The 12865-nt window shown below is 39.7% G+C and overlaps 1 pseudogene; it reads left to right on the top strand.

Moving 5' to 3' along the window:
• Positions 1 to 758: 758 nt before the first annotated feature.
• LOC138071755 (UV radiation resistance-associated gene protein-like) lies at positions 759 to 11455 on the top strand (annotated as a pseudogene).
• Positions 11456 to 12865: the final 1410 nt, after the last annotated feature.

Genomic DNA, 12865 nt, shown 5'->3' with positions numbered 1-12865 from the left:
AAGAAGTGTGCTTATGATTCATACCACAACCTGGCATATCCCAGCCTGAGTCATGTGTCTCCTGGTAAGAAGGTAGTTTGGGTGCTGGGAAGTGGGGTTTGAAGAGCAGACACAGGGAAAGTACAGCTATTGGTGTCGAAAAGGACAGCTGAAGTGACAGCCTGAAGGGATGGGAGTGAGGAGATCCACAACTGAGAGAGTTTGTGGAAGAAGCCTGGGCCATGGTAGAAGCAATATGTCATTGTTGACTGTCATTCAAGAGGCAGGGCCACCATTGCAACCTCTTTACCCACCAACTGGCCGCTGCCTTCACAGGCACTGGGAGGGACGCCCGTTTGAGTAGGCTCACTCACTCCAAAAGCCAAAGCCTCCTCTGGGGTTCTGATGATCTCCATCCTGAAAACCTTCTTTGGCCATGCAAGCTCCAGTGGACCTGCAAGGTTTTTTGAGAATCAACCCTGGGCACCCCAGCCTGAAATGGTAATTTGCCAATGTCAATAGGGGCAGAGTGTAAAAACATGGGGTTGAGAGCAGATCTGGGGAGATGACTGCCATTTGCTGTGCAGTGATAACCTAAAGGGGTGGGAATGAGGGGTTCTGAGGAATGAAGAGAGGGGCTCCACTGCTAAGAATGCTCCTAGAGGAAGCATTGTCTGCCTTGGAAATATAAAACGATTTCTGAGTGGTGCACAAGGGGCATAGCCACTATCCTGGTCTCTCTCCCCACACACCAGCTCCTGCATCCATTGGCGCTAGGAATGACTCCCATCAGAGAAAGTGTGCCACAGTCTGTTGCAACTTCCTACCACTCTCGGCCACTTCAGGCTCTTTATGCACACCCCAGTTGTGCCTGCCTTATTCCTCCCTGGCCTGAGTGAGTAACTGTGTTCCAGTAAGTTGCTACTTTTGCTCCTGACCCCCGAGTGGAGAACATACTCCTGAAGGTGGTCCATAGGCGGAGGTGGGGCAAAAGATAAAGCTGAATCCTAGAGGTTGTGCAACCAAAGAAGAGCAACAGAAATCTCTCTGTGCAGCTTCACAAGTGGTGAATTAAATCTCTGAAATCAGCATGATAAACCCTGCCCCTTGGGAATATCTGAATGGACAACAAATGCTCCCACAACTGAGACTGGTCTAGTCTTAGCAGCTATGGAAGTTGAGGGCAAGTACACATGAATGCTGGTTCAGATCGAAGTCAGAGCTGACCCCATAGTGCCCACAGTGCCCACAGTGCATCCAGAGACCTACCTAAAGGTATTGGAGGACTTCCTGGGGAGATGAGGGTTAGTTGTGACACTGAAAGCAGAGGTCTTAGGAAAATAATATTATCACTATTATTTATGTTTCATTGTGTTCTGCTGTTTCATTATTTTCTTTAAAAATTTTTTCTATATATTTATATTTTACTAAATTTTACTTTGCTGCATTTTCTCTCTCTTTTTTGTTATACTTTGTTTTTATCTTTTATTTCAATTTTTTGTGTTTTTTTGCTTTTATTTTTTGTTTTTCTGCTTCTTTGTTTTCTTGCTTTTTGTTTCCTTTATTTTTTGTTTGTTTCTCTTTTTTTTGTTTCATTTTGTTTTGATCATTTAGCTTCAGTTCTGTTTGTCTGATTGTTTTCTTTTTTAGCTGTTACTGTTATTATTGCTGTATATGTTTGGTTTTATTTTTCTGCTTGCTTTCTTTTTCTGGCCATGTCATGTGGCTTGTAGAGTCTTTCTTCCCCTGCTAGAGGTTGGGCTTTAGCCTACGGGGTGGAAGTGGTGAGTCAAGAGCATCAGTGAATTTCCAGGCCCAGGAAATATTAATTGGTGTGGAATCTCCCATAGGTCTCCATATCAGCACCAAGACCTGGCACCACCCAATAGCCTAAAGGCTCCAGTGGAGGATGTCTCACATTAAACAACCAGCAAGATAGAAACACAGCCCCATCCAGCAGCAGACAGGCTGACTAAAGCTGTATGAAGCTAACAGAGACCCCCAAACACAAAAACCCAAGTGGTCCTGCCAATCAGAGGGACAAGGCTCAGCTCCAGCCACTAAAGTACAAGAACCAGTCCCTCCCAACAAGAGGCCAACACAAGGCTGTGAACCAATCACAACCACAAGGAGGCAGACTGCAGAAGAGGAAATATGACCCTGCAACCTATTGCAAAGTATATCACAAACAGTAACTTAGACAAAATGAGATGACAAAGAAATATGCTACAGATGAAGGAGCAAGGTAAAAACACACAAGACTTAATAAATGAAGAGGAAATAGGCAATATACCTTAAAAATAATTCAGAGTAATTATAGTAAAGATGATCCATTATCTCAGAGATAGAAAAAAAAAAAAACATGGCTCAAAAAGATAAAAGAAATTTTTAACAAGGGCCTAGAAAAACTAAAGAACAAGCAAACAGTGATGAAAAACACAATAACTGAGCTGAAAAGTAGACTAGAACAAATCAATAGCAGAATAACTAAGGCAGTAGAATGGACAAGTAAATTGGAAGGTAGAATGATAGAAATAATTGCTACAAAGTAGAAAAAATAAAAAAAAAATAAAAGTAATGGGGGCAGTCTCGGAGACTTCTGGGATATTTTAAACACAGAGACATTCAAATAATAGAAGTCCCAGAAGAAGAAAGGACTTTGAGAAAATATTTAGAGATTATAATTGAAACTTCCATAACATGGGAAAGGAATTAACCAGCTAAATCTAAGAAGTGCAGAGAGTCCCATACAGGATAAACCTAAGGAGAAACACACTGGGACTTATATTAATCAAACTAACAAAAAAATAAATACAAAGAAAATATATTAAAAGCAACAAGAGAAAAGCAACAAATAATTCACAAGGTAATCCCCATAAGGTTAAGAGCTGGGGTTTTTTTAGCAGAAACTCTGTAGACCAAAAGAAAGTGGTTTAATATATTTAAAGAGATTAAAGAGAGAAAAAAAAAAAAACTACAACAAATATTAATCTACCCAGCAAAGATCTCATTTAAATTTGATGGAGAAATCAAAACCATCAAAAACAAACAAAGAAAAAACAAAAACAAACAAACAAACAAACAAAAATCAAAAACAAGTAAAAGCTAAGATAATTTAGCACCACCAAATCAGATTTACAAGAAATGCTAGGCAGGAAGAAAAAGATATACAAAAGCAAAGTCAGAACAATTAAGAAAATAAGAGGAACATACATATCAATAATTATCTTAAATGTAAAGGGATTAAAGTTTCAACCAAAAGACACAGACTGCCTGGATGAATATAAAAACAAGATCTATATATATGCTGTTTATAAGAAACCCACACTTTGGATCTAGAGATGCATACAGATTGAAAATGAGGGGATGGAAAAAGATATTCAATGCAAATGGAAAACAAAAGAAAATGGGAGTAACTATACTTATATCAGACAAAGTGAAAATTAAAGTCACTCAGTTATATCTGACTCTTTGTCATACCATGCACTATGCAGTCCATGGAATTCTCCAGGCCAGAATACTGGAGTGCCTTTCCCTTCTCCAGGGGATTTTCCCAACCTAGGGATCAAAGTCAGGTCTACCATATTGCAGGCAGATTCTTTACCAGCTGAGCCACAAGGGAAGCCTGAGAAAACTGGAGTGGATGGCCTATCCCTTCTCCAATCCACAAATGTCTCTGCTTTTTAATATGCTGTTTAGGTTGGTCGTAATTTTTCTTTCAGGGAGCAATTTTATTTTAATTTCATGGCTACAGTCACCATCTGCAGTGATTTTGGAGCCCCCTTCCCAAAATAAAGTCTCTCACTGTTTCCATTGTTTCCCCATCTATTTGCCATGAAGTGATGGGACCAGATGCCACGATCTTCGTTTTCTGAACATTGAGTTTTAAGCCAACTTTTTCACTCTCCTTTTTCACTTTCATTAAGAGGCTCTTTAGTCCTTCACTTTCTGCCATAATCGTGGTGTCATCTGCATATCTGAGGTTATTGATATTTCTCCCGGCAATCTTGATTCCAGCTTGTGGTTAATCCAGTCCAGCATTTCTCATGATGTACTCTGCATATAAGTTAAATAAGGAGGGTGACAATATACAGACTTGATATACTCCTTTAAAAAAGCATTTTTGCCTAGTCACTGAAACCATAAACAAAAAGAAATGGTAACTCTCAGAATGGAATGATATATTTGCAACTGAAGCAACTGACAATGGATTAATATACAAAATATACAAACAGCTCATGAATTCCAATATCAAAAGAAGCAAAAACCCATTCAAAAAATGACTGAAGAACTAAAGAGACATTTCTATAAAGAAGACATACAGATAGCCAACAAACATGAAAAGATTCTCAGTATTACTAATCATTAGAAAAATCCAAATAAAAACTACAGTGAGGTAACACCTCACAGCAGTCAGAATGGCTATCATCAAAAAATCTACAAAGAATAAATGCTAGAGAGAATGTGAAGAAAAGATAACCCTCTTATACTCTTTGTGGGAATGTAAATTGATATAGTTATTATGGAGAACAGTATTGAGGTTCCTTTAAAAGTAAAAAAAAAACAAAAAAGAACCACCATATGACTCAGAAAACCCACTCCTCAGCATATATCCTAATAAAACAATAATTCCAAAAGATACATGTACTCCAGTGTTCATTGCAGCACTAATTTCAATAATCAGGACGTGGAGGCTACCTAAACGTTTATCAATACAGGAATCAAGAAAAAAGATGTGGTACATATATATAATGGAATATTATTCAGCCATAAAAAGAAACTAATTTGTACAATTTGTAGAGAGAGATGGATGGACCTAGAAACTTTCATATAGAGTGAAATAAGTCAGAAAGAGAAAAACAAATACCGTGTAAGATTGCTTATATGTGGAATTTACAAAAATGACATGGATTAACTTATTTACAAAGCTGAAATAAAGACACAGATGTAAAAAACAAATGTGCGGATAGTGCACAAGTTGGGAAGTGGGGTGGGTTGAACTGGAAGACTGACACTGATGTATATATCCTACCATATATAAAATAGATAACTAGTGAGAATGAAGTTTAGAACACAGGGAAATCTACTCAATGCTCTGTAGGTATCAAAATAGGAAGGAAACCCTTCCTATACATAGAAAACCCATCCTATGTATAAAATAATGTATACATATAGTGGATTCACTGTCTTGTACAACAGAAACAAACTCAATTTTGTAAAGCAACAACACTCTAATAAAAGTTAAAGAAATTGCTTCAAAACATTAATGCAAAAAGTTGGTAGCAAAACATTGTGTATATTACAATTTCAGTTTTGTTTATATAATTAATGGAATAAAAGCACACCAGAGTTGTAATAGTGATTATCTCAGAGCACAAATAACTTTCCATTCTGTGCTTTTATGCATTTTTAAAATGGTTTTACTATAATCTTCTTAATGGACTCCAGTTCAGTTCAGTCACTCAGTTGTGCCTGACTCTTTATGAACCCATGCATTGCAGCACTCCAGGCATCACCAATTAGCTTGCTCAAACTCAATTCCATCGTCAGTGATGCCATCCACACATCTCATCCTCAGTCATCCTCTTCTCCTCCTGCCTTCACTTTCCCAGCATCAGGGTGTTTTCCAATGAGTCAGTTCTTTGCATCATGTGGCCCAAGTATTGGAGTTTCAGCTTCAGCATCGGTTCTTCCAAAGAATATTCAGGACTGATTTCCTTTAGGATTGACTGGTTTGATCTCCTTGCAGTTCCAGGGACTCTCAAGAGTCTTTCCCAACACCACACTTCAAAAGGATCAATTCTTCACCATTCAGCTTTCTTTATAGTCCAACTCTCACGTATATACATGACTACTAGAAAAACCATAGCTTTGACTAGACAGACCTTTGTTGGTAAAGTAATGTCTCTGATTTTTAAGAGGCTGTCTAGGTTAGTCGTATCTTTTCTTCCAAGGAACCAGTGTCTTTTAATTTCATGGCTGCAGTCACCATCTGCAGTGATTTTGGAGTACCCCAAAATAAAATCTGTCACTGTTTCCATTGTTTCCCCATCTATTTGCCATGAAGTGATGGGACCAGATGCCATGATCTTAGTTTTTTGAATGTTGAGTTTTAAGCCAGCATTTTTGCTCTCCTCTTTCACTTTCATCAAGAGGCTCTTTAGTTCTTCTTCACTTTCTGCCATAAAGGTGGTGTCATCTGCACATCTGAGATTATTGATATTTCTCCCAACAATCTTGATTCCAGCCTGTGGTTCATCCAGCCTGGCATTTTTCATGATGTATTCTGCATACAAGTTAAATAAGCAGGGTGACAATATACAGCCTTGTCGTACTTCTTTCCCAATTTGGAATCAGCCCATTGTTCCATGTCTGGTTCAAACTGTTGCTTCTTGACCTGCATACCAGTTTCTCAGGAGACAGGTAAGGTGGTCTCGTATTCCCATCTTTTGAAGAATTTTCCACAGTTTATTGTGATCCACACAGTCAAAGGCTTTGGTATAGTCAATAAACCAGCAGTAGATGTTTTTCTGGAATTCTCTTGCTTTTTTGATGATCCAATGGATGTTAGCAATTTGATCTCTGGTTCCTCTGCCTTTTCTAAAACCAGCTTGAACATCTGGAAGTTCATGGTTTGTGTACTGTTGAAGCCTGGCTTGGAAAACTTTGAGCATTACTTTGCTAGTATGTGAGATGAGTGCAGTTGTGTGATAGTTTGAACATCCTTTGGCATTGCTTTTCTTTGGGATTGGAATGAAAACTGACATTTTCCAATCCTGCAGTCACTGCTGAGGTTTCCAAATATGCTGGCATATTGAGTGCAACAATTTCACAGCATCATCTTTCAGGATTTGAAATAGTTCAACTGAAATTCCATCACCTACACTAGCTTTGTTCATGGTGATGCTTCCTAAGGCCCACTTGACTTTGCATTCCAGGATGTCTGGCTCTTGGTGAGTGATCACACCATCATGGTTATCTGAGTCATTAACACCTTTCTTTTTAATAGTTCTGTGTATTCTTACCAACTCTCCTTAATATCTTGCCACTTCATCTTAATATCCTCTGCTGCTTTTAGGTTCACAACATTTCTGTCCTTATTGTGCCCCTCTTTGCATGAAATGTTACCTAGTATCTCTGATTTTCTTGAACAGATCACTAGTCTTTTCCATTCTGTTGTTTTCCACTATATATTTGTTTGCTTTGTTCACTCTGGAAAGCTTTCTTATCTCTCCTTGCTATTCTTTGGAACTGTGCATTCAAACGGATATATCATTCCTTTTCTCGTTTGCCTTTCACTTCTCTTCTTTTCTCATTTATTTGTAAGACCTCCTCAGATAGCTGTTTTGAATTTTTGCACTTCTTTTTCTTGGGAAAGGTCTTGATCAGCACCTCTTGTACAATGTCACAAACTTTCATTCATAGTTCTTCAGGCACATTGTCTATAAGTCTAATCCCTTGAATCTATTTGTCACTTCCACTGTATACTCGTAAGGGATTTGATTTAGATCATACCTGAATCTTCTAGCAGTTTTCTCTACTTTCCTCAATTTAAATCTGAATTTTGCACTGAGGAGTTCATGATCTGAGCCACAGTCCACTCCTGACATTTTGGTGTGTGTGTGTGTGTGTGTGTGTGTGTGTGTGTGTGTGTGTGTGTGTGTGTGTGTGTGTGTGTGTGTGTTGGTTGACTGTATAGTGTTTCTCCATTTTTGGCTGCAAGGAACATAATCGATCTGATTTCGGTATTGACCATCTGGTGATGTCCATGTGTAGAGTCGTCTCTTTTGTTGTTAGACGAGGGTGTTTGCTATTACTAGTGCCTTCTATTGGCAAAACTCTGTTAGCGTTTGCCCTGCTTCATTCAAGGCGAAAGGCCAAACTTGCCTATTACTTCAGGTATCTCTTGACTTTCCTACTTTTCCATTCCAGTCCCTTATTTTGAAAAGGACATCACCTTCTTGTTGTTGTTGTTGGTGGTGGTGTTAGTTCTAGAAGGTCTTGTAGATCATCATGGGACAGAGATCATTCTGTCATTTTTGAGACTGCAACCAAGTCCTGCATTTTAGAACCGTTTGTTGACTGAGGGCTACTCCATTTCTTCTAAGGGATTCTTGCCCACAGTAGTAGATATAAATGATCATATGTATTAAATTCACATATTCTGGTCCATTTTAGTTCACTGATTCCTAAAATGTTGATGTTCACTCTTGCTATCTCCTGTTTGACCACTTCCAATTTACCTTGATTCATGGACCTAAAATTCCAGGTTCTTATGCAATATTGTTCTTTACAGCATCAGACATTACTTTCATCACCAGTCAGATACACAACTGGGCATTTCCACTTTGGCTCTGTCTCTTCATTCTTTGTGGAGTTATTTCTCCCCTCTTCTCCAGTAGCATATTGGGCGTCTACTGACCTGGGGAATTTCATCTTTTGCTGTCATATCTTTTTGATTGTCATACAGTTCTTGGGGTTCTCAAGGCAAGAATACTGAAGTGGTTTGCTATTCCATTCTCATTCTCAAGTTTTATCAGAACTCTACCATGGCCCCTCGATCTTGGGTAGCCCTACAGGGAATGGCTCATAGTTTCACTGAGATAGACAAGGATGAAGCAAGGCAAAGGCTAATAGAGTTTTGCCAAGAGAACACACTGGTCATAGCAAACACCCTCTTCAACAACACAAGAGAAGACTCTACACATGGACATCACAAGATGGTCAACACTGAAATCAGATTGATTCTGTTCTTTGCAGTCAAAGATGGAGAAGCTCTACAAAAACAAGACCAGGAGTTGACTGTGGCTCAGATCATGAACTCCTTATTGCCAAATTCAGACTGAAATTAAAGAAAGTGGAGAAAACCACTCAGCCATTCAGGTATGACTTAAATCAAATCCTTTATGACTATACAGTGGAAGTGAAAAATAGATTTAAGGGACTAGATCTGATAGACAGAGTGCCTGATGAACTATGGATGGAAGTTCGTGACATTGTACAGGAGACAGGAATCAAGACCATGCAAGAAAAAGAAATTTAAAAAAACAAAATGGTTGTCTGAAGGGGCCTTACAAATAGCTGTGAAAAGAAGGGAAGCAAAAAGCAAAGGAGAAAAGGAAAGATATAAACATTTGAATGCAGAGTTCCAAAGAATGGCAAGGAGAGATAAGAAAGCCATCCTCAGGGATCAATGCAAAGAAATAGAGGAAAACAATAGACTGGGAAAGACTAGCGATCTCTTCAAGAAAATTAGAGATGCCAAGGGAACATTTCATTCAAAGATGGGCTCAATAAAGGACAGAAATGGTAGAGACCTAACAGAAGCAGAAGATATTAAGAAGAGGTGGCAAGAATACACAGAAGAACTGTACAAAAAATATCTTCAGCTTCGGTCTGAGGCCCACTCCCCCCACCACCCACGGGCCGGGCTACCGCACTCCCGCCAGGTTCTGCCGTGGGGGCCCTGCATGTGGAGCTGTCATCTCAGCAGCAGCATCTTAGACATCTTTGGATTATTGCTGTCCGAAACATTGTTAATAGGAATGGCCATCAGCTCCTTGATACCTACTTCACACTTCACTTGTGTAACAGTGAAAAGGTATGCAAAGAATTTTATAGGAGTAAAGTGATTAAGAATTCCTTGAATCCAACATGGCAGAGTCTTGATTTTGGAATAATGCCAGACTGTCTGGATACATCTGTCTTGTTTTGTGGTGAAGATATGGGGTGGAAAGGAGGACATCTACCAGCTGTTGATTGATTGGAAAGTCTGTTTGGATGGGTTGAAATACCTGGGTTAACAGATTCATGCCCGCAACAAGAATGAAATAATCTTGGGGCTGAATGATGGCTCTTATGGTGCTCCATTTGAACATAAGTGTTATTCAAATGCTCAGAAGAATATTCTTCATCAGGTGGATCAGAACTGTGTTTGAAATTCTTATGATGTCTTCTCTTTGCTGCAGCTTCATAGAGCCCAGTGTGCAATTAACCAGACTCAGGTAACTGTTCAGAAGATTAGAAAGGAAATTGAAGAAAAACTAAGACTCACATCTATAAGCAATGGGCTGAAAAAAGAAAGTGAGTACCTGCAATTAAAAATTCTGGTGCTTCGAAATGAACTGGAAAGACTGAAGAAAGCTTTGGGACAGGAGGTAGTCTTGCTGCATAAAGAACAAATTGCATTACAGGACAAAAGAAGTACATTTTCAGCTGAGCACCTCAAGCTTCAACTCCAAAAGGAATCCCTAAATGAGTTGAGAAAGGAGTGCACTGCAAAAAGAGAACTCTTTCTGAAGACTAATGCTCAGTTGACAATTCGTTGCAGGCAGTTACTATCTGAGTTTTCCTACATTTACCCTTTTAATTTGAATGAGCATAAAGATTACTTTGTATGTGGTGTCAGGTTGCCCAATTTTGAGGACTTCCAAGCAAAAGATGATGGGAGGATTGCTCTTGCCCTTGGTTATACTGCACATTTGGTATCCATGATCTCTTTCCTACAAGTGCACCTCAGATATTCTGTAATTCATAAGGGATCTAGATCAACAACCAAAAATAATATTAATGACAAGCTGACTGAAAAGGAGAGAGAGTTTCCATTATATCCAAAAGGAGGAGAGAAGTTGCAGTTTGATTACAGTGTCTATCTTCTGAACAAAAATATAGCACAGCTAAGATATCAACATGGACTAGGGACTCCAGACTTAGGAAGGGAGGCAAACCCTTCCTAACTTGAAAAACTTCATGGAGCATGGACTAATGGTCAATTGTGACAGACATCACACCTCCAGTGCAAACCCTGTTCCAAAGAGACAAAGCTCCATATTTGGGGGTGCATATGTAGGCTTCTATGGGGGGATCCCTTCACCAGACAAAGGATACTGGAAACGGGCAGCTCAGAGAATGAGAGACTCGAGTACAAAACCCCTCCCCCCAGTTACAACTCTTCACTAGTCCAGCCTGTGACCCCTGTGCCCTCCAGAGGAGAATCTGACAGAAAGACAGCGTCTCTGTCTTCCTCCTTGGACACCTCCTTGGACCTCTCCAAAGAAAACAAGAAAAAAAGGGGTAAATCTGGGTGACAGCTTAAATGGAGGCCACATGAGTATGAACACTAGCCAGGATCAGGGATGAGCCCTCTCGGGGCCTCTGGCCACATCAACAGCACCCTCCTGCCCAGTGAGTAGGCCAGCTCGTCTGGCGTCCAGCTCCCAGGGGCTTCCACCCAGTCTCAGAAGCCGAGCTCTGCTGCACAGTGGAACAAGCAGAAAAGATCATAGAAATGGAAGCCACAGGCCTCACCCCAGGCTATTAGCTAGAAGCATTTAACTGCATCCCCGTTGCCAGTGCCGTGGCAGTGGAGTGTGATGAACAAGTTCTAGGAGAATTTGAAGAGTTCTTCCGAAGGATTTATACACTGAATGAAAATGTATCCAGTTTCCGCAGGCCACACAGGAGTTCTGATAAGTGAAATGAGCGGACAGATTGTAGGACCAGGATGGAGTCACTGCTTGAAATGAGGATAAAGCTGCATTGGTTACCCTTTGTAGTAATTATGACACAAAATGAATATTAATGGAGGATATTCCTCAGAAAAATAGACTTTGTGAATCAAGGAGGGATTCAGGATCATTGTGTATCAGTGGGCCAGATAAAGTTAGATTTTTCTTGCAAGATTTTGCTTTTCAGGCCTGACAATTGTTTTAAGGCAAAAGCCACTCTCTAGCTTGAGTCACCTTATAGGCATTTGTCTGCTTTTTTATTTACACTTATATGCTATCCTCAGAGGGAAGATGATAATATATAGATAATATAATGAGCTCGCCTTTAGATTCTCATAGCATTTGCCCTCACCATAGTTTATGAAACTTTTGGGAAAATAGAATATTCAGTAAAAGGTCTCTACCATTGGCTGAAGAATCTTCGGCCATTCATTAGGTCGATGTGTAAGAAACACAATGGTCTCCTATAAAAGGCCCATCGGCCTCTGCCCTCAGGCTCCACAGTCAATCCAGCTGTTATGCCACTGGGGCAGTAGATGCCTTGTGCATCCAGACCACAGAGGACATCACATTTGTTGGTTCTTTAATGCAGTTGCCATGACTCTCACCTCTTTCAGTCAACCATACCTTTGATGCAGCCCTCAGATTATATGAAAAACCTCACCTCTGGAGGATCCTAGGGGACCCTCAAGGACACTCCCCGCCAAGGTTACTATAGTCAGACAGCATCAAGTTCCCTCTGGGGCGAAAGTTTTTATGTGGGCAGATGCTGTTGTCAAAGACTGGGTGTGCTTTCTGGCAATGTTCACTGTATAGAAATCCCTATAAGTAAATCACATGTTAATTTATTAAATTTCAGTGAAAAAGAGCCATTATGTATGATGAAATATAGCTAGGGAGTCAGGCTGTCCAGTGTGCAAACTGCAAGGCAGTTGATTTAGTTGGATTCAGAGACTAGATGACGGATAGAATACTATTGGTATGTGTGCAACTGCGTAAATATTAAATTATGTTTTGAAGTCCATTTTCATTTCTGGAGCTCATATTACATTTGCTATTGCTATATATTTTATATACCCAAAAACATCACCTCAGGGTTGCAAGCACTTTAAGGAGATTTTATGCTTATATCCATTTTTATATAGAAGAATAAAAATTGAGTTTACTTAAGGAAAAAAAAAAAAAAGAATCTTCACGACCCAGATAATCACAATGGTGTGATCACTCACCTAGAGCCAGACATCCTGGAATGTGAAGTCAAGTGGGCCTTAGGAAGCATCGCTACAAACAAAGCTAGTGGAGGTCATGGAATTCCAGTTGAACTATTTCAAATCCTAAAAGATGATGCTGTGAAAAAGCTGCACTCAATATGCCAGCAA

The sequence above is a fragment of the Capricornis sumatraensis genome, chromosome X (assembly GCF_032405125.1).
Source record: "Capricornis sumatraensis isolate serow.1 chromosome X, serow.2, whole genome shotgun sequence".
NCBI classification, from domain to species: domain Eukaryota; kingdom Metazoa; phylum Chordata; class Mammalia; order Artiodactyla; family Bovidae; genus Capricornis; species Capricornis sumatraensis.
Note: the sequence above shows the minus strand (reverse complement) of the source record. Positions and strands in the feature narration are given on the sequence as shown.